This window comes from Phacochoerus africanus, chromosome 6 (genome assembly GCF_016906955.1).
Source record: "Phacochoerus africanus isolate WHEZ1 chromosome 6, ROS_Pafr_v1, whole genome shotgun sequence".
Classification (NCBI taxonomy): domain Eukaryota; kingdom Metazoa; phylum Chordata; class Mammalia; order Artiodactyla; family Suidae; genus Phacochoerus; species Phacochoerus africanus.
The window spans coordinates 74984640-75006216 of NC_062549.1; the positions used below are offsets into that span (position 1 = coordinate 74984640).

The window sequence follows — 21577 nt, forward strand, 5'->3', positions numbered from 1 at the left end:
GGTTTTCTCCAGTCCTGTGTAATCCCAGAACGTTAATACTGGTCTGGGCTCTTGTGCTCAGGCAGTTCTCAGCTTTTGGTTCAGGTACAAGTATCAAATACCTTATCAGCACCTTTCAGCTACTCCCTCAAATGAAATACCAAATCAAATGCCAATTATCAAAGCGAATCAAATATCAAATATCCAATGGTGTATTGTTTTCCAAGATACGGAAGCTTACAGATATTTTCTTTCACAATCTAGAGTTTTTTAAAGAAACTCTGGAGATACTTTAGAAGACAATACTGCTGTAATGCTCCTTAGAATTTTCCCAATAAATCATCCTTTGGTCTACATGCCCCTTAACCTGTACAAAAAAAGAGGCCATATCCCCTCTCCCCCAGTTCTCCCATCCACACTGAGACAAGGTCCCAGCCTAAAAGCAAAGCTGGGTCCTCTACTCCACCAACATAAGCCTAGGGCAGAACTCTGAAGTCTGTATTTTATTTATTTATTTATTTGTTTTGTTCAGGGCCGCATCTGTGGCATATGGAGGTTCCCAGTCTAGGGGTTGAATTGGAGCTACAGCTGCTGGCCTACACCACAGCCACAGCAATGCAGGATCTGAGCCACGGCTGTGACCTACACCACAGCTCAAGGCAATGCTGGATCTCCAACCCACTGAGCAAAGCCAGTGATAGAACCTGCGTCCTCATGGATACTAGTCGGGTTTGTTTCTGCTGCACCACAGCGGGAACTCCCTGAAGTCTTTATTTAAATATGTGTCTCTCAGGTGACTGCTGGAAAAAATCAATTTGCATTTAACTCTGCCTTTCCATTTTCACAAGGATACAGATAAACACTCTGCCCAGCTCTCACCAGCCACATGGCCTGGTGCCAGTCAATTCACTCCCTCACCTAGGCGTTGCAGGGGTAAGGGAAGCAGTGGAAAGCCTTAAACCTAGTAGGTACTCAGCCCTCAGCTGAAGGATGAGAAGTGAGCCTGGAGAACGATGTGACCACGTGGACACACCGAGCGATGCCACAGCGCAGACTTGCAGGATGCAGTCCAAGCTCTGCACCTGCCATGCTAGCTTTCTCCATTCTGAGACTCCTTCCCCAGTTCAAGTGTTTCACGTACACAGCAAACCTAAACTGCCCAAAAGGCCCAGTTTGCCCTGACATTTCAGGGCTTAGTCCTTGACTTGGTCCTACAGTTCTGGCTAGAATTTTCCTCTGAATTTCTCCCCCGACCAACTGCCCTCCACCAGCCCTTCTCTTTCCTACCTAACATCCCCTTGCCTTAAGAGGCAGGTAGACCCAACTGGGCTCGGATGGGAATTTCTCCAGGAAAGCCTCTCTGGGCGTGTCCCCTCCCACACCTGCATCTTCTGCCATGACATCACCTTCTCCTGGGGCACATGGCATCTCCTGGCACAAGTTAGCATCTCAGGACACACCTGCTGCATACCTGGAGTTGGGTAGAGAGCCAGTCCAGGACACTACAGAGGATCACCATCTGGTGTTCCCCTGGCCAAGAAGTTGACCTCTAATCAAAAGAGTTCAAAAAGCACCAGGAAAGGCCCCAGTGAGGATGATCGGAGCCCCTCCCACGACAGCGGCATCAACACAGCTGCCATCCAGCGGGACCACCTGGGAATCAGCTCCTCCAAGTGACTGCAGCCCAGACACCAGAATCCCCACAGAAACGGGAAGGTGGGAACTTTGATCATTTGGGGCCAATACGTTTTGGGGTCACTCATTATGCAACAGTAGATAATACAGATTTTATTTCAATGCCCAGCGTTCTTTTGGCCCCGTATAAATCATTTATCTAAAAGTATCTATTTCATAGATCAAAAGACCATCAAAGGGACACAGAGAATACATGTTCTCATTCCCTCTGGCCCCAAAGAAACATCAGACTGCTCAGATTCTAAAATTGTTTAAAGATACCCTGGATTCTGTTTTGTGAGGCATTCAGATTAAATGGGTCAACTATATAATTAAACCATAAAAATAGAAGGAGTTGAATGATATATTAAGAAATAGTTCAGAATTCTATGAGTCAAATATGTTTCCAAATAGGACTGACTTTAATTATAGAATACACGTTTCACTGGATGTCACTTCAAATCCCTGTAACTTTAAAAAAAAAAAAAAAAAAAAGAAGGTTTTAGCTCCCTGAGGGCAATTTTACTTCAGGACTTAGGACTCAATTTAGAAATTATCTTCACTATATTTATTTAAATTTAATCAATTTAATAAGTATCTACATTAATTTTTGTTGAAATAAAAAGTGTCCCAGAAGGTAAATTTTATGTTCTCTAAAACAATAAAAAAAAGAGCTGCCTGAAAATAAGGAAGAGCAATAACTCAGCTAAAAATTTTAAAATTCCCAAGAAAAGGATATTATTTCATAAGAACATTTTTGTTGGCTGCCCCCAAGGCATGTGGAAGTTCCTGAGCCAGTGGTAGAACCTGAGCCACAGCAGCGCTCCAAGCTGCTACACAGACAATGCTGGATCTTTAACTGGGTGTGCCACAAGGAAACTCCAAGAAGAACATTTTTTAAATCTAAGGAAATGAGTACATTTCTATGGCTCAAAGTCTTGATGTTAATGAACAAAGATATCTGCTACTTGCTACATTTTAAAATATTTTATAAAAGCTGAATATGCTGCAAGAACAGATGTCTATTACATTTTTTTATTTTAAAATAAAATACGAAGATCATAGTTTTGCTTTTAAATGTCTTAAAATGGTTACTAATTGGTACCCTAAAAAGCAGATCACAACTGAACTGATACTTTAAATATAAAAATGCTTAGAGAAAAATAAACACATCCGTGGCTTATTAAGCACAGGTGTTATATTAAAAATTATCAGAGTTCCCGTCACGGCTCAGCAGTAACAAACCTAAGATCCATGATGATGTGTGTTCAACCCCTGGCCTCACTCAGTGGATTAAGGATCTGGCGTTGCTGTGGCTGTGGTGTAAGCCGGCAGCTGTAGCTCTGATTTGACCCCTAGCCTGGGAACATCCATAGGCAGTGGGTGTGGCCCTGAAAAAAAAAATTACCCACTTTGTTTCAGATTCTTGGTGAGAAAGTTAAAGCCTGTGTGACACAGAGGTACCCTCCTTAGGAACAGCTTTTATGTCCCTTTCCGTCTTCCCAGCATTTCCCCAACAAGACATCCACCCTCAACCACCCTTTCCTCCCAACCACCCACAATACTATAAAGTTTTCTGGTGCCAAGGAGCTGTCAAATCAAGCATCAGGCAGCTTTAAAAACGAGGACTTTGGAGAGCCTGTCATGCTCAGTGGTTAACGAACCCAACTAGAATCCATGAGGACGAGGGTTGATCCCTGCCTCGCTCAGTGGGTTAGGGATCTGGCATTGCCGTGAGCTGTGGTGTAGACTGGCAGCTATAGCTCCACCTGGATCCCTAGCCTGGGAACTTCCATATGCCGTGGGTGTGGCCCTAAAAAAAAAAAAAAAAGTTAAAAAACAAAGACAAAAACGAGAACTTTCCCAGATCAGCGGTTCCACATCACCAAGGAATGAGTTAAAAATGCAAATTCTCAGGCCCTCCAGGACCGAGTGAACCAGAAACTCAGAGAACAGATCGGCAATTCGTGTTTCACCCTCTGGGTGACTCTTGCGTGCTACAGTCTGCAAATCACTGAGCCAGATCAAGGGCTCCTCAAGCCACCTGTGCGTCACTGTCACCCCAGAGGTGCCCTCAGTGTCCCCAGCGTTCCTCCCATTCACACTGGGATGCTGCAGAATCCCTGGTGTTCTTCTGGGGTCAAAAGGAAGGACCACGGCAGCAGGTAATCTTGAGAGGCCTCTCAAGGAAGAATGATAACGAGTGATGCCAAGTTCGCTCTGAGAGTTCCCACTCTGCTTGGCCCTTGGCCAAGCCAGAGAGCGAGGAAGGCAAAGGCCTGACCCTGCACACACAGAGGCCAGAATCTTAAGAAAACCCCATCCTGTCCCCAGGGACCCAGGTCCCAGCCTCCCCACCGCCCCAGCGTGGTAGCAAGCGCTGTGGAACCCAAGGCCGGCTACTTCACTCCCTTCCTGCTCTGGTTACAAGCATTTATCAGTTTATTTCGGTGTCAAAGAGAGACGTGACCTTGTTTTCCAGCAATGTGCTCCTGGGACAGTGCCCTGAATAGACTCTGTTAAATCTACCGTGGAGCCGACTCAGCTTCTAAGCATGGTGGAATAAACCCAAAATGAGAAGTAAAAAAAAAGATGGTGCTGGAAACGGCCACAGCAGTGGTAGGTTATGGATGAAGCTGATGTGCATGGAGATGGAAATAATCTCGGCCTCGGGGTGGGGGACAGCGGGCCTGTGCAGCCCCTTCTGGACCCCTGCTGCCCATCCCCGAGGCCTGGCAGGTGGCAGAGGCAGAAGGGACATCCAGGGTAGAGAGGACCACAGGGTCCAGGCAGGGGAGATAAAGGTGGGGCTGCTCACCCCACCCCGCTAGCCCGGGTGAGGGTGGTGAGATGCAGGAGCCAGGAAAGGGAAGGCCAGGCTGGAGGGTGGTGCCCACAGCCCAGGCCCAGGGGTGGCTCACTGACCAGCACCTCAAAGATTCCATGTCCCGAATACTACTCAGCCAAAGAACAAAATCCTGCCATGTGCACCAACATGGATGCAACTAGAGAGTGACAGTAAGTCAGAAAGAGAAAGACAAATACCACATGACATCACTTATATGTAGAATCTAATATACGGCACCAATGAACCTATCTACAGAAGGAGAACAAACTCAGGGACATAGAGAACAGACCTGTGGTTGCCAAAGGCGAGGGAGTGGGATGGATGGGGAGTTTGGGTTAGTAGATTCAAACTGCAGCATTTGGAGTGGAGAAGCAATGAGATCCTGCTGTATAGCACAGAGAACTATATCCAATTGCTTATGATGGAACGTGATGAAAGATAATATGAGAAAAAGAATGTCTATGTATGTATAACTGGGTCACTTTGCTGTACAGCAGAAATTGACAGAACACTGCACATCAACTATTAAAAAAAAAAAAAGATCCCATCTCAGCTCCTGGCACCATGTTCAGCGGGACCTTAGTAGCACCAAACCCGCAGGCTGTTCTGAGAAGGAATGGGGTGATCCCAAGGGACCCCCAGCAGCCCCACACAAGCACAGGAGCCCATAGTCTGCGTGCCAGGTACTGTGACCAGCCTAAGGTGCCCAGAAAGCATCCTGTTCAGGGCCCAGAAACATAACCAAGCCCTGCTTGAGACTTTCTGCTCAAGATATAATGATGAAGTTGTGAGACTTCCCTCCCCCACCCCCCGCCCCCAGCGGAACATTCAATAAGGTTTGTAACCCTGAAAGGACAAAAAAGTAACCTTGAAAGGTTTTTCCTCATCTACAAAAAGTACATAAATAAAAAATTGGAAAGCTGCCCACCGCCGATCAAAATATTTAATATAATATAAGGTCAAATATAAAACTCCTACCTTCCCAATGTAAAGAGTTTAAACAACCAACCAACTCCTAAACCAAACATTATATTAAGAAAGCCTTTAGTTTTATTTTAAACCTTGCCTTCTCCCCCACCCCAAAAAAAAACCACCATGTGAGATACCTCCAAGAAAAAAATAAAATAAAATCAGAGACAAACAGAAGATTAAAATTTCAAGACTGAGAGAAAATTAAAGCATAAGAACAGGTCAAGAAAGAGAAGAAAATAGCCATGATCTCCTTCTCAGTTACTATAGCTGAGCTTCAATTTTGCCTAAAGTTTATTGTTTATAATCAAATTATTTGCCTGGCACACTTATGGCAAATTTTGAGGTGCCTGAACTGTAGAGCACACTGGGTGATAATGATGCAGGATGCAGTGATGTCTCCACCAAAATACAGGAAGAGGAGTTCCCATAATGGACCCAACTAGTATCCATGAGGATGCAGGTTTGCTCCCTGGCCTCGCTCAGTGGGTTAAGGATCCGGTGTTGCTGTGACTGTGGTGTAGGTTGCAGACGTGGCTCCAACTGGACCCCTAGCCTGCAAACTTCCATATGCCACAGGTGCGGCCCTAAGAAGACTAAAAAAATAAAATAAAATAAAAAATACAGGAAGAGATAGCATGTGGCCATCAACCACAGTGGACAGCAGGACGGACAAGGGCTACTCATTCAGGGAGGCCATTCTAGGAGGGTCTAAGATAACTCCTCACCACCTAAATGTTGTATACAGCCACTTATTACACACGAGAAAGATCAAAGTTGAGGGAACCAGTGAAGAAGGTGGACAATACAAAGTCCAGAAGGAATTGTCCATAAGCCTCTTAGATTGTTAAGAGGTCAGAAGGTCCACAACTTCCAACTGAGGTCCAAAAGCCCTGACAGGATGCACTTCTGCAGGGATGCAGCCAAGTAGGGACCGGGTGGGCCAAGCCAGAATGTTCCTTGAGAAAGAAGAGTTTGAGGGCCACCCGAGGGGTCAGGGACCATATATCATTCGTTAGTCCTTACTCTGCCAGCCTCCAGCCTGGTACCAGAGCACACACACCCTCATACATGTGCTCAATGAATGAGCTCCAGACGCTGGCTGTGTGAGTTACCTTCTTCAGACCGCCAAAACCCGATTACACTTGGCCTCATCACAAATGACCTTGCTGATGTCCCCTCACGTCATTACAATGAAATAAGCTCTATGAGAAGCCTGAGCACATCCTCCAGCCTGTTCCTGACACAACGATCAATATAAGATATTCTGGGAACTGCGTTCAACCGGGTACAGCCACGCCACAGCCACAGCCACAGCCACAGCCATACCAGAGCCTCAGCCACGCCACAGACACAGTCATGCCATCAACTACAACTTAGGTTCCCTAAAGGGTCCTTGAGCTTCACAGAGGAACTGTCTCAAATGTGAATTACAGGACTGCTCTGCTCTTCTAGCCTAGTAACCTTATGAAAAAAAATGAGGTTAGCTTGGCATGATTTGTTCTTGGTGAAACTATCTTGATGACTACTTCCTTTTCTACAAGTGCACAGCCATCTGCTTAACACTATATTTTAGAATGCTGCCAAGGATATGAAGCAATGAACTGTGGAGTCTAAAACAACATCCTCCCTGGGAAGTATAATGCAAGCCACAAAGCTGAACCATGGGGAGGATTTAAATTTTCCTGTAGCTATAGTGCACGTTAAAAAGAAACAGGTGAAGTTACTTTGATAATCTATTTTACCCAATCAGTCCCAAATTAGTATCCTGTCAACAGGGAATATAAAAAATTATTAATGAGCTATTTTGCATTCTTTTTTCAAAATCTGGTACTATACACTTAGAGGATCTGAATTCAGGCCGGCCAGAGAGCAAGTGCCCAGCAGCCACATGTGGCTGGTGGCCAGCATACCAAGCAGTGCAGGTCTCGGATCTGTTGGTATTTGCTGAAAATCCAGGGCATTTATCTTAATTCTGGAACCTCTGGTCTTCTCCAGGGCCTCTCAGGACATGATGAACAGTGATACCCTGATCCTGCCTGGGACCCCTTCAGCCCCTGAGAGGCCCTCCGCTTCAATCCTGAGATGTGAACCTCTCCCCAAGTAGCAGAAGACTCAGTCCCTCTGGCAAATCTCAGAGGAGAGAAAAAGCAGAGATATGCTTTTGTGCCTTTGCATTGAGTTCCCTGAATATCACAAGAGCCATGATTGGTTCTTCTGTTCTTTTTATTCAGACCACAAGAGGTCAAGGGAAATAATTAGAGAGGAGGCATGACGGAGCCTTTCAGGATGAGCAGGACGCAGAGAGGGACAGGTACTTCCGGCAGAGGAAGCAGCGGGTTCAGTGGTAGGGAGATGCCCCAGGGCAGGTCAGGGAAGCCCTGAGCAGGGTGGGGTTCACAGGACTTGGTCCTGGGCCCTGGGCAAGGCCTGGAGCGGCTGAGCGCGTGGCAGGTGGGGAACACAGCTCCTTCTGGAGCCAGCGCAGTAGAGGCAGGAGGGGAAGAAGGACTGAGACAGGGTCTCAGCCAGAAAGGAGGAGAGGACTGCTGCTGACTAAGGGGAAGGCGCTCCAGGAGGTGGAGCGGGGACACATTTCAGAATCGGGTGGAGGGGAAACCCAGAAAGGATGTCACAGGGCACAGCGTTGAGGTGACGGTGGGCCAGGCAGCATCCGGGGCAGCAGCACAGCCTGGGGGATGGGGGCTGCCTCCCGCATCAATCCAGAGGCCTCGCCCAGAGGCAGGTGGACAAGTCACCCCTGCCCAGAGGCACACTTTCCATGTTCCTACATTGTCATTTCACCAGACCACAAAGCATTAAAACCTACGAGCACAAACAAAAGCTGTCTTGCTTGCTCCTAGGCTTCTTGCTATTTTCGGTTTTAGGTTTGAGGAGCTTTTGCTACTTTACATATCAAAATGCAAGACAGAGAATGCCTGCTGATACAGTGTTTGCTCTGTACTACTTTTTGTTCAAAGAGGGAGGGGATGGAGGGGCCAAAAAGCAACAGTAAAAAGCAAATGGAAAAAAAAAAAAGAGTTTCCTGGTGGCCTAGCAGGTGAAGGATCTGGCATTGTCACTGCTGTGGCTTGGGTTGCTGCTGTGGCACAGGCTCAATCCCTGGCCCGAGAACTTCTGCATGCTGTGGGCTTGGCCGAAGACAAAAGACAAAGCTTTATTTTCCTCCCATAATAAAGAAAGGAGATGAAGGGCTCAGGAGGCGGCCACCTGCTTGGAGCCGCCCAGAGCTTCAGGACAAGTGAAGACTCCACCTCCATCCAGCCAGGCAGCAGCATGCACCTGGCACCCAGCATGTCTGTACTGCCTAGGAAACAGAAGTGGTGCCAGCAACTAGGGACACCACTAGTCACTTCATCAGCCGACCAAAATCTCGGCACTGGCTTTGGAGAACATGGCATCCATGGCCTAATGGTGAAACCTAATTGCCTTTGCCTAATTGCCTCTACGTGCCTTTGGCCTCACTCGGTTTCATCTAAGGAGATCAGGATTCTAGAGGGAACTCTCCCCTGGAGTTTAATAAAGACCAGGGGGAAGCCTATTGGAATCTGCCAAGGCCACCCACTACAGTCATGGTCCCCAGATCTTGTACCAAACTGCTGCCTGGTTGTTTCTAGTCTCAAACCAACTCATGATACAAACAAGAGCAAAGCAAGAAAGAAAGAAAAAAAAGCAAGAAAAGGGAGTTCCCCTTGTGGCACAGTGGAAACAAATCCGACTAGAAACCAGGAGGACGTGGGTTTGATCCCTGGCCTCGCTCAGTGGGTTAGGGATCTGGCGCTGCTGTGATGTAGGATGCAGATGTGGCTGAGAATCTGTGCTGCTGTGGCTGTGGTGTAGGCCGGCAGCTGTGGCTCCGACTTGACACCTAGCCTGGGAACCTCCATGTGCAGCAGGTACAGCCCTAAAAAGACAAAAATAAATAAAAGAAAGATCTTGAAGTATTTCCAACGCAAAATGGTGGCCACTTTGGCCAAAACACTGTAAGAAGGTTTATGTTCAGCCCCTAGACCTTTGCTGGTTAAAACAGGCCCATAGAAGCTGTGAAGAGCACCGGCGAGTCAAATTTCAAGTCAACACAGCGATTTCTCTTCTTCCTTCATGGTCACTGAACAAGAACAAAATTTACTGGGAAGAAAAACATCTGATTCTTAAAAATCACAACATTCCAATCAGTGATCATTTGAATGAGCACCAGGCCCAGGACTGATGAAAAGGATTTTAAAAATCCCCAACTCAAAAAAAAAAAACAAAAAAACAAAAAAACCCTCCAACTCACAGTCAAGTGTACAAGGCACCTCCAAAGTCACCTCGTGCTAACAATGATGTCAAAACATGGAAGTGCGATCAGGATTCACTATTTCCTGACACCACTGACTTCCCACTTTCCAGCTGTCCCTTTCTGACCATCAGCGGAAATGGTGGCTCCGGGAAGCCAGGGACAGGAAGAGAATAGCTTGCACGAGTGTGAATAAGTAGACACACACACACACACCTGGGATTGTGGAGTGTCTGCACAAGGATGTGAAAATACCTCTTTACATTTTCTTCACTAACTTCACCCAATGATTGTTACCCACACACAAGACTGGGACAGACGACAGGCAGGGGAAGAAGATACACACATTCTTATTTCTAAGATGGGTAGGATTTCCTTTTGAAAAATACAAAGAGCATCGAAATCAGTGCACCAACCAAAGTCACTGGAAGGGGAAACCGTATTCTAAGTCACATAACTTAGAAACCGGGGGAATAATCCACAGTCCCGGTGCTGACTGGGCAGGTCCACCAGGCGGCCAGCTCAGGCCCAGTTTCAGTGCTGCCTTCCTGGGGGCCGAAGCAGTGTGACAAGCCCTGGTCCCTTAACAGCAGGTACATTTCCTGCCACGTTCTCTTGTGCTTTTTAGCAGGAGGCGGGTGCCTAGAGGCTGGCATCTCAGGTGTTAAATGAGCTTCTGGCGACATGTGCTGGAAGACAGGCAGGTGACACCCTCTGAGACAGCAGGGCAAAACCATGAGCATGTCCCACCGCCCCGAGAAAGCCAAAGCCACGTTCCCAGATAGAAGCTTCCTGTCTCTTCTGACCCCATCCCCCAAACACTGTCTCAAGGCCGGTTAGGAGCCTGCCCACTGTTTATATTCCTCAACTGGGAGGCCCATCATCTAAGCACAAAAAAAGAGTCAGAAGAGTTTCTGCTGTGGTGCAGTAGGTTAAGAATCTGACTGCAGCAGCTCGGGTGTCTGTGGAGGTGGGGGTTTGATCCCCAGCCCAGTGCAGTGGGTTAAAGGATCCAGCATTGCTCCAGCGATGGTGTAGGTTGCAGCTGCAGCTTGGATTTAATCTCTGGCCCAGGAACTTCCATACACAGCAGGTGTGGCTGTAGAATTAAAAAAAAAAAAAAAAAAAAGGAGTCAGAGAAGAGCCTGTCTGAGAACAGGTCTTTCTGCTGTGCCTTTCGGTCCCCTGGGAAGGACCCCTGCAGTCAGCAGTGTCACCTGCATGGTCGGTCACTGACTAAGCCTTGAGGTGTGGCCTGGTTCCGTTCCAGGCACCACAGAGACAGCCCCATGACAGTGACCCTCTCAACGTGGAGAAACTTTAACAATGTGGAAACAGGACACAATGTCCCTCAGGAATGAGGGCTGTGATAAAATGACCTGGGACCTTGGGACAGAGAGAGGCTGGGGACAGGGCGGCCTCGGCAGGGTGGTAACAGAGAAAAACAAAGCCTGGAACCCCCCAGAAATCTGGCACCTGTTCTAAATGTGCGCAGTGTCTGTGGCTTCCTTGACCTCTGATGCCAGCGGCCTGTAAATGCCTTCTTAGTACCAGAAAGACCCCTTACACGGAATACTCTTTTCCACACCAGCTTCCAAGCCAGAGGCAGGTGATGCCACTTACCCAGGACCCCTAGGTCCTTCCAAATAATAGAACTCGACTTGCCTCATTCAGACACAGATAAAAATGAAGTACAAATCTGCAGGCCCTCTCAGCTTGAGCTCCAGAAAATACCGTATTTCACCGTTTCTAAGACACCTCTATTGTCCCATGTTAATCCCTGAAATCAGGGTCCATGTCACAACAGGTGGTGTGTCACCACTAAATAGGCAGTTTGCTTTCTTTCTGAGGGTCTGATGGGGGTACAAGGTTATGATGCAATTTTTTTTTTTTTTTGCTTTTTTCGGCCACACCCACAGCATATAGAAGTTCCCAGGCTAGGGGTCCAATTGGAGCTGCAGTTGCCTGCCTACACCACAGACACAGCAACATGGGATCCAAGCCTCATCTGCAACCTACACCACAGCTCATGGCAACGCTGGATCCTTAACCCACTGAGCGAGGCCAGGGATCAAACCCATGTCTTCATGGGTACAACCTGGGTTCATAAACCGCTAAGCCACAACGGGAACTCCAAGAATGACCATTTTGAAGGATATCAGTGATTCTTCCTGAAAAAGACAAAAAGATGAAACAAACTTCTAACGGGGCTCTGAGGAAAAAAAAATGCTTTGCATTGCAGCATAACTACTCCAAAATTTCCCAAATGCTCCTGAACTGTGTTTTTAAAAGCTTTATCTGGAACTGGACAATTTCAAAACCCATTGATCTTGCTCTGAAGTCTAAAACACAGCACAGAATTCTTATAATTCTTCTAGAAACCTGTCTGCCAAATGACATATTGTTTCCTTTGGCTGAGTGTTCACCTTTGAACTTCTCTCTAAAGCATGTAAATTTTAAAATCCCATCTTTAGAGCTGGTACCAATTTAGAATTGTTTAATCATACTGGAAAAAAGAAGTAATTTGCTTCATCTACTAACGTTTCCTTAAACAATAAAAAAATTTAAAAAAAACCAAGACTCGTTGTTTTTAAATGCTCTGTTCTTACGTGATTCTCCTTATGAGACTCAAACTGATAGAAGGTAAAAAATGTAAAAAAAATCATGGGCAAGTCCTTCTCACAAGGAGGAGGGAACCAAACATGCCAGAATAGGAAGGAATATGTATGATTTGAGTTCATTAATTCTGTATCACAAAGGGTCATCCAGAAACAAACCGAGGTTTAAAAACAGGATGAAAATGTACTCTGCAATACAGGGAGTGCCCTGGTGGGCCTGGTGGTTAGGACTCAGCACTTTCACCGATGCAGCCAGGGTTCAATCCTTAGTCTGGGAACTAAGATTTCCAACAACAACCAAAAAAGTATTTTGCAATACACTGCCTTTGCTGGTATCTAATTACCTACAATTAGTTGTTTGGGCCATGGCATCCACGAACAATGAAAAACTAAATTTCTTATAACTATTCTCCAAAACCTTCTATGGGAACATCCCATAACTAATCCCGACAAAGTTCAGAACCAACACTATGTTCAATTTCTTTGGCAACCACTTCAGGCATAATTGGTGTTCTCTTCTGAGCAATTCTCAAGCATGACTTTTGTGTGTTTCTATAACGCTTTCCATACCAAAAAAAGAACACCATGAAAAATTTACATCAGGCTCTGGCTATAGTGCAAAACTAAAGAAAAAAATTAAAAAAAAACAATGAAGACACAGAAAGGATATGGGATCCCATGCTTCATTAACCAGGATAATCCCCTCTGCTGTATCTAATTGATCAAAATGATGAACCTCCTTCGACTCAAAGGAAAGAAAGTCAGAAAGTCACTGGGGACAGGGGACTAGGACTTTCACCAGGTCACCTGATCAGCAAAGCCAAAAAACAGACCAGACATGGCTACTTTGTAAGACGTAGTTCAAAGAAGTTAAACCTGCCAGCCTTCTCCTCAGCCCTCTGAAAATAAGCATCTTTAACAAGGGGTCAAGAAATCTTAGGAGGTTCTCCTCTGAAAATTACATTAATTTCTCCTGTTTAGGATGCTTTTCTGACCAAATGCTACCCAAGAAATTCAAAGCATGTCACTGAGTTATGAAGAAGAGGTGCGTTGGGATTTAGCCCCAAAGGGATGTGGTGAATGCTTCATGCATGCGCCAAACAGGGGTTGTCATGGCGCAAGGTGTGGTGGCAGGATCTGGGGGCTCCTGGGCACATGTACACCGCAGCTTTGCTGCTCAAGAGCCCTGTGACTCAGCCAAGTCACTTCGGCTCACCTGCAGCAAGGAGATAACAGCAAGTGCCCTTCACTGGAAGAGTGTAGAAAATGCACCATCATCTGCCTGGGACTGGGCCAGGTCCAGAGCTGGCCTGTGGAGATAATGCCCATCACAGTCCAGAAAACTCTTATTTCAGGAGTTCTGGTGCTGGACTAAGTAGAATGAATATATTTTTCGTGGATGAGTCATGGCTGTAGAGAGCTCCTAAGCCTTCAGCCTGATTCTCAATTCTTACTGCCTCATCCTGGAGGCAGAACAATGTTAAAAACCAGAACAAAAGAGAATTCGCCCTAGGAAGTTGTTCTCTTAAAGTCAAGAAGCAAATAGATTTCTTATCATTTGTTTCTCTCTCCTAGAAGTATGGAGGGAAAAAAAAAAAAAAAAAAAAAAAAGCTCAGGGTAGCTGGAGATCCCCTAGGCCTGGAACAATCACTCTTACTCTATTATGGGAAAATAAGGGACAAAGGTACAGCCAACTAAATAATATATTGACAGTGTTTGTCTTAACACCTGGAACGCCCTGGTTTTCAGAGAAAGTAGATAATCTTAAAAAGTTGAAAATACAAAGGACAAACTTTTTAAAAAGTTTTTTCCTAAGAAGATTGTTGGGGGGGCTATCAGTGCAGAGAGGGTGTATTTTGGGGGAGAGGGCAGGCTAGGAAATTGCTAATAGCATCCCATCCACCAGCGTTATCCACAGCGCCATCTACTGCCACACTTGGGCCACAGCAGCCTTGGTTCTGCAGGGCCCCAAGAGTTAAATCACTGCCTTTTCTTAGGTAAGTAAACTGTTTAGGAAAGAAAATGTTAAAAGTGGGGGGGCGGGGACCTCAGAAAGTAAACTCCTGACACTCTTTTAAAATCCCTAGGTAGAAAACATAAACATAATCTTTTGGTTAACAACACATGGCAATCAAGTAGTTTTCATTTTTCTTAGCTAGTTACACTATAAACTTCACTCTAAAGATGCTAAAGAACTGGTTAGAATTATGTGTTCTGATTGATGTATGTAAACACAGTTCCTATATTTATCTTTTATTATTTATTTTGATGCCGTGGGAGTTACTAACTGCTGCCCTAGCAGCAACAGGAATTGAAAGTATTATTCTAAACCTATAGAACAAAGGGGTTCAGGATGGGGTTCAGAACCCAGGTTTCTCCTCATGTCTAGTCTAGGCTTCTCCTTGAGAATCAGGCCCTTAAGGATACTGAAGCCTCAGGAAATGCACCTGGTTGCAACCAGGTGCAGGACTGTGTCCCTGTCCTCACAGATCCGCTAGACACAGTACATAAGAATACACAGAACAGCTCCTCACTCATAAGTAAAACGACCCAACCTCAATGCTCTAAGAGTAAACCACAGACTTAAAACCGACCATGATTGGAAAGACCTGGGATGAAAAAAAAAAACAAACCCAAACAACCATTTTCCAAACAGAAAAAAAAAAAAAAACACATGGACTGATAATAAAAATTAAAAAGAAAACCAGCGGCCACTTACCTGGGGGGGTGTTGCAGGTACTATTCTAAACTCTGCAGATTACCGTGTTGACAAAATACCATCCACGGTAACACCACAGATTAAATACTAGAGGGTAAAGCAACTGGAATGTCACCCCAGGAAGAACTCTGGCTTACCATTAACTCACCCCTTTGTCAAAATAACCTTAATTAATAGCTCATCTGAATGACCAGAGGTGGCGATGTCACAAAATACATACGTACAAGTATTTCCCATGGAATGACTCTAAGTGTAAATTGGGGGGGGGGGAAGGCTAAATAAATAGCTTTACAGCCAACAAGGGAAACAGAGAAAACGGAAGTCATACCATTTATACCGCAAATATGCTTATTTTACTATCCTGTTCCCCTTCTCAAAATCCTCAAAATCAGACCCGTGTGTAGTCCTTACGACGCCAGCCACGCAATGTTGTCACAGATGTGTGCCAGATTTCGCACAGTAAAAAATGCGAAGTTAGCTTGTATCTCGAGCGGGAAAGCCTGCTTATTTTTATGGCTCAATAAATCTAAACACCAACTTGAAAGGGTTAAAAAAAAGCCGGGCACCAGGTGCTGGCTTTCCACTTTGCCGAGTGATTTAAGCGTGCAGCAAAGTTCCTGCCGCTTCCCCACCAGCCTGCATGGAGGGAGAGCTGTCACTGCCAGGGACATTGCAGCTCCCGGCTGAGCAGCGGGCTCCTCGCCTTCCCGCAACCCGCAAGCGCCCTGCGGCCAAGTTCCGAGTTCCGTGGGGGTGATGGGGACACGAGTGAGCTGAGGACAATTTAATTCTGTTTCAATTCCCTCCGCTTTCAAAGAAAGTCCAGACAACTGAGACCATGGATGGAGCTGGAGGGAGGAACCAAAAACAAACTTTCGGAGCCTCTGAATCTGCATTTCTTGCAAGAATTCTCCGCCAGCGATTACGGGCTACCTAAGACTCGGCACCCGAGCTGAGAGGCCGCTCGAGGAGCCCCGGCCCGGTGGGTGCCCAGCCCTCGCCGACCCCCGCCTCTTCCGTGGGAACCCCCCAAACTCGCCACGCACGCCCATCCCCTGCCCGGCCTCCCCGCCGCTCCGGGGCCCCCATCCAGGGCCCGGGGGGCGCGGGCAGGGCAGTGGTCCCGCGCTCCGGCTCGCGGCCCGAAACACCGGCCCGGGTCGGTCCGGGCCATGCGGCCCCCGGGCCCAGATGAACCGACACCCAGGCCGCCGGGAGGCGGCAGGGGCGGACCCGACAACTCTGCGGCCGCGCGCGGCGTCTGCATTGTCCGCGATCGGGGCGCGGCGCGGTGCGGCCCCCCCGACCAGGTCCCCGACCGGCCCCGGCCACCCCTCCCCGGCCCCCGGCCCAGTCTTACCTCGGCCGCGCTCCGGGCCGCGAGCGGTGCGGCCCGAGCAGGGCGCCGAGCTCCGGCGAACGGCGTGGAAGGAGAGTCCGGGCCGGCGAGGGACGAGGGCCGGGCCGCCGGGGCTGCTGGAGGGCGGAGCGAGGACGGGGACGGCTGAGGGGGCGCGGGACGCGGGCGGCCGAGGGCCGGACTGGCGGCGGCCGCGGCAGCTCGGGCTGCACAGAGTGGGAGGGCTCGGGCTGCCTTCGCCAGAGAGCGAGGGAGGGAACTCGGAGCGCGGTGCCGGTGCCCAGAGCGCGTGTCCCCAGGAGTGTGCACGCCCCCCGGGGCGCCCCGCCCCTGTCTCCACCCCCTCCCGCACCCCCACTTCTAGTCCCCTCCCCCACCCCGTCCCCGCCCCTCACTCCCACTCCAACCCCCTCCCCACCTCCAACTCACCCCCACTCTCTCCCCAGGCGAGAATCGCTGGATCCTAACTGCCGAGAAACCCCAGACCTGGAGCCTGTTTGTGAAAGTGATAACCCATCAGCCAACCCTTCAGAAGGTCCTGGTGCCTGAAGACATTCTCTGTTGACTAACTCATATACTCAGATGGACAGTCTTGGTATTTGTAGACTAAATTTCTGCAGACATTTATGAGTCTAAAAAAGGTTTGAAGAAGACGATGAAAAACATAGAAAAAAAATGTCTAACACAATATACAGTCCCTAGAGTATGGGCCAACTGATGTTTCAAAATTAAGTAAACTCTTGAGGATGCATCTTTATTCATCTCATAAAGCATGGTTTGGTATTGCTTTTTGTTTAGATTTGCTTAGTAACTTGGTTGGGGTTTTGAGGGTTTTATTGTTATAGGAAGATTAAACCCATTCTAGTTTAATTTTTGCAACTAAGAATTCGAAAAGATAAAATCTATATTTATCAAAATGGTTGAATTTGAATGAGATGCAAACATAAGTATTTCTGTAAAATATGTAGCAAAACTTTATTTTATATCTTTAGTACCTTTGGAATACAGTTGCCCTCATCCCATTTTCTGAGAAAGAGCATCTGTATTTGAACTATGTGACTCTGTTCCATTCTAGTTCAGAAATTATCACATAAATAAAACTCAGGCTCCCCATAATGGATTTTTGGCTATTTACAGGAGAACCATTTTAAGAAAGTGACATGATCCTGGGTTTTCAATGGAACTTTCCTTTGGCATACTAATGCATTCCATGTGATCACAGATTCTGTTGTGGTCTCCATGAACTCCCAAAATCATGTTACAAAATGAAGTTCCTTTTCATCATTCCCATAGCAAATGGAACCAGCTTCTCTCACTTCAAAGAAGTCTATTTAAAAAAAAAATTAACTTCTTTGCCCCAGTGTCTTCCTTTTTGGGGATTGCTCCCTGCTGTTGTGTGATACACGCCGTCTCTGCCATCACAGGGGCATGTGACCCAGGCCTGCCAATCAGAGTGCCTCTCATTCCCTGGCACTAAGGGGAAGGGGGCTGGCACAGGTCCTAGTGGAGGGAGGGTCCTTTTTCTGAACTGGTGTGGCAGCTTTCTTTCAAGGCCAGACCATGTAAGCCTGCAGCAGCTGGAGGCAGCCTGTTAGAGAAGAAAACCAACAGAGCAACAGAAACAGGTAGCATCCTGATGACAGGAACAAGCCCCTCCAGGCAGCTGCTCTCTGAAAACCCTTCAAAATTTCTGGACTTTGGAGGAAAGGCACTGGTAAAGTATCTTTTTAGCTTATTCTATTTCGAGCTAGGTTGCTTTCCAAAATACTCACTGGTGAAGCCGTGAAAGATTCCCAAATGATCCAGGCTCTGAATATTAGGAAGGTACCCAATGAGTTGTAGCTTCTGTCACATAAATTGCTTCTTCGTAATAGACTATATGCCGAGAAGGTCACTTAGCAGGAAGCCCTACCTTGTGATAGGACTAAGGCTATCATTTAGGGTATTACTGTTGCCCAGGGTAGAATCTATATTTTCACATTGTCCTTCCGCAAACCAAAAATTAATAAAAGATGTGGTTAGAAAATCAGAGAGAAGATAGTAACATGTCTAAACTGGACTATCCCCATGGATGTTTTTGTGTTATCATTTATTCCAATAAAAGTTACCTTCATCAGTCTTGATATTTGCTGAATAGGACCTTTCCTTTTTTTCTGGACTGACAGTTGGAGGGTCCGCTACAGACTTTCAGGAACTGCTGAAATTGGTCTGTCGTGCTGGAATTTTATTGTTCAGGAGAAGTGGGCCATTGGCCAATGCTTGGAATTCTTCTGTCTCACAGAGATTTTTGTCTCTAGAAGTATGTAACAGTATTTGACTAGTACCCTAAACAAGCATCCTTACACTAATCACTGTGTTGCTTAACCATGACTCACAGGTCACTGTGAGCAGTAGAAGTGCTGCTGGCCGGAGGGCGGGCTGGATGGACCTTGCTTTGAGCCTTAGGTGTCTTGTGGGAACTTTGATCCCAGTTTGGAGATTTCTCCAGTCTTCCTTCACAAAGGTATATACCATGTTGCGTGGACAGCTAGTGAAATTTCATGTATAAAAGCTCATGAGCTGAATAATAACATAGCATCAAGGGATCTGAGCCCCAGCAAAGAACAATATAAGGAGGCGACCCAACTCTAGAAACATGACAGGGTAGCTTAGAAGGAAAAGCAAAAAAAAAAAAAAAAATTAGTTCTGGAACCTGAGACCCATGCTGACTGACACTTGTTCAAGTGACTGGCTGTGATTCCCCAGTGAAAATGTCAATCAAATACCTGGAGCTTTCCCGCATCCACATGCCAGATCCATGTGGTGCCTGTGCCATTTCCCTACCCAAGTGCTCTTAGAGAGGTACAGCATCTCTCAGTTGACCTGGACTCCAACAACCCCATCTGTCCCAAACCCACCCGAAACATGGCATAAGACACTGGTCTTCAAACCCAGAAACAGAATTGCCTGAATACCCCTAAGGATGCCAGGTCTCCAGGTTGTGGGGAGGAGGAATAGGCACGTCTACTTAAAAAATTTCCCTGAGAGGCTGTGATGCTCAGCCAGGGTGAAGGTGAATGAGATCCATGAATAAGTGCTCTTAATTCCACAGGAAAAGACTTGAGAAGCCCTCTGATCAGACTTGCTCAATTTGTCTTTTCCTTGCACAGCTTTTGGCTCTTCTGAGGTTATAGAAAAAGCAGCAAGGAATGCTCCTTAGGAGGAGGAGGATTTGCTTGAAGCAATCACCATGGAAAAGGCCAGCTCCCAGCAAAGCAGAGATAAGAGAATCTTTAACTTTAAGCAGAAGCGCCAATTGCTACAGAGAGAGGTGGCTCCACCAGAGCCAGCAGCCCGGGGTTATCTCTTATTGAATAGTTCACAGCTTATTACTTGTTCCTGCTAATGATCGGAGGAGTCAAAACAATTGAGTTACATTCATGAATACTGAGTCGTGCCATTTAACATGGTTACAGCTGTCATTTATGGAGGACTTGGTCTGTGCTAGGCAGGGTACATGCCTCCTTTTCAGTCATGAAGATGGCCCTAAGCATAAATATCATGAGCTCCATTTCATAAAGAGGAAGCTCAGGCCCAGGAAGGTGAATGACACATCCAAGGTCATGGAGGTAGTAATTAGGGGATTTAAAAGTTAGTCCACCTGACGCCAAAGCTGGTGTATCTTTTCCCCTAAAGCAAACACAAACTTACCTATGAGTTGTATGAATCATCCATCCAATAAGACAGCCCCTAACATGTGAGCTCTTTACATTTAAATAACTTAAAATTTGAGTGGATGAAGACTTCAGTGTCTTGATCACACTAGCCACTTTTCAAGTGCCAATGGCCACACATTGGAGAGACAAATAAACGTTTTCATCATCGCCTGGAAATAGTCCTGTTAGACAGCACTGACGCCTCCCATGTTTGTTGCATCAATGAAGGCAGTGTTCTCGGTGATTGGATTTTTCAAGTAAATTACTCCAGCTTTGTGTTAACTATGTGGATGGAATTTTTTCTAAAACATGTAATATATTTATGTACCTGTGTCTTAGTCTATTTGGACTGTTATAACACAAATACCATAGGCCAGGCTGCTTATAAACAACAGACATTATCTTCTCACCGTTCTTGAGACCAGGAAGTCCAAAATGAGGGCACCAGCAGATCTGGTGTCTGGTGACAGCACAGCTTCTCCTGTGTCCCCAGATGGCAGAAGGGGAAGGGCTCAGGAAGCTCTCTGGGGTTTCTTTCTCAAGGGCCCTAATCCCATTCGTGAGAGCCCCACCCTCATGACCTAACAACCTCCAGAGGCCTCACCTACTGGGATCATCACTTTGGGGGGTCAGGATTTCAATATATGAATTATTTTATTTATTAATTTGTCTTTTGTCTTTTTAAGGCTGCACCCACAGCATATGGAAGTTCCCAGGCTAGCAGTCTAATCAGAGCTGTTGCCACCAGCCTACGTCAGAGCCACAGCAACGCCAGATCCGAGCCACGTCTGTGACCTTCACCACAGCTCACGGCAACGGCAACACCAGATCCTTAACCCACTGAGCGAGGCCAGGGATCAAACCCACAACCTCATGGTTCCTACTCGGATTCGTTTCCACTGTGCCACAACGGGAACTCCAATGTACGAATTATTTTTAAAATTGTTAGTGAAACACAGTTAATGTACAGTGTTGGTTAGTTTCAAGTATACAGTAAAGTGGTTCAGTTATACTCAATGTGTGAATTTTGGATTACACAAATATTCAGTCCATTGCAGCCTATCTTTTCTTTCAGCCTACACCACAGCCACAGCAACGCCAGATCTGGATCCGAGCCACATCTGCAACTTTGCGGCAACACCAGATCCTTAACCCACTGAGTGAGGCCAGGGATGGAACTTACATCCTCATGGATTCTAGGCATGTCCTTAACCTGCTGAGCCACAGCAGGAACTCCCCACTGCAGCCTGCCTTAATTAGCAGAGGACACTGAACTAAATGCCTCTTGGAGGCATTCAGGGTGAGGCACCCACTTCAGTGGACCCACAGCCTGCCCCAAGCCCGTGCGTCTCTCTCCACTGGCCCCTCTGTTTTCCACCTTCTCACTTTTGTTTTCTCAGATCGTGTGCTTGCT

At 46.7% G+C, this 21577-nt stretch overlaps 1 protein-coding gene across 4 annotated transcripts in view; it reads right to left on the reverse strand.

The window, feature by feature from the left end:
• The window catches only part of FAM110B (family with sequence similarity 110 member B), a 133465-nt gene extending 116711 nt beyond the window's left edge, over positions 1 to 16754 (reverse strand). For all 4 annotated transcript variants that reach the window (XM_047783891.1, XM_047783888.1, XM_047783890.1 and 1 more), the window contains exon 1: positions 16469 to 16754. The gene's annotated coding sequence lies outside the window, so the exon portion shown is untranslated. The remainder of the gene's footprint in view (positions 1 to 16468) is intronic.
• Between the last annotated feature and the right edge of the window lie 4823 nt (positions 16755 to 21577).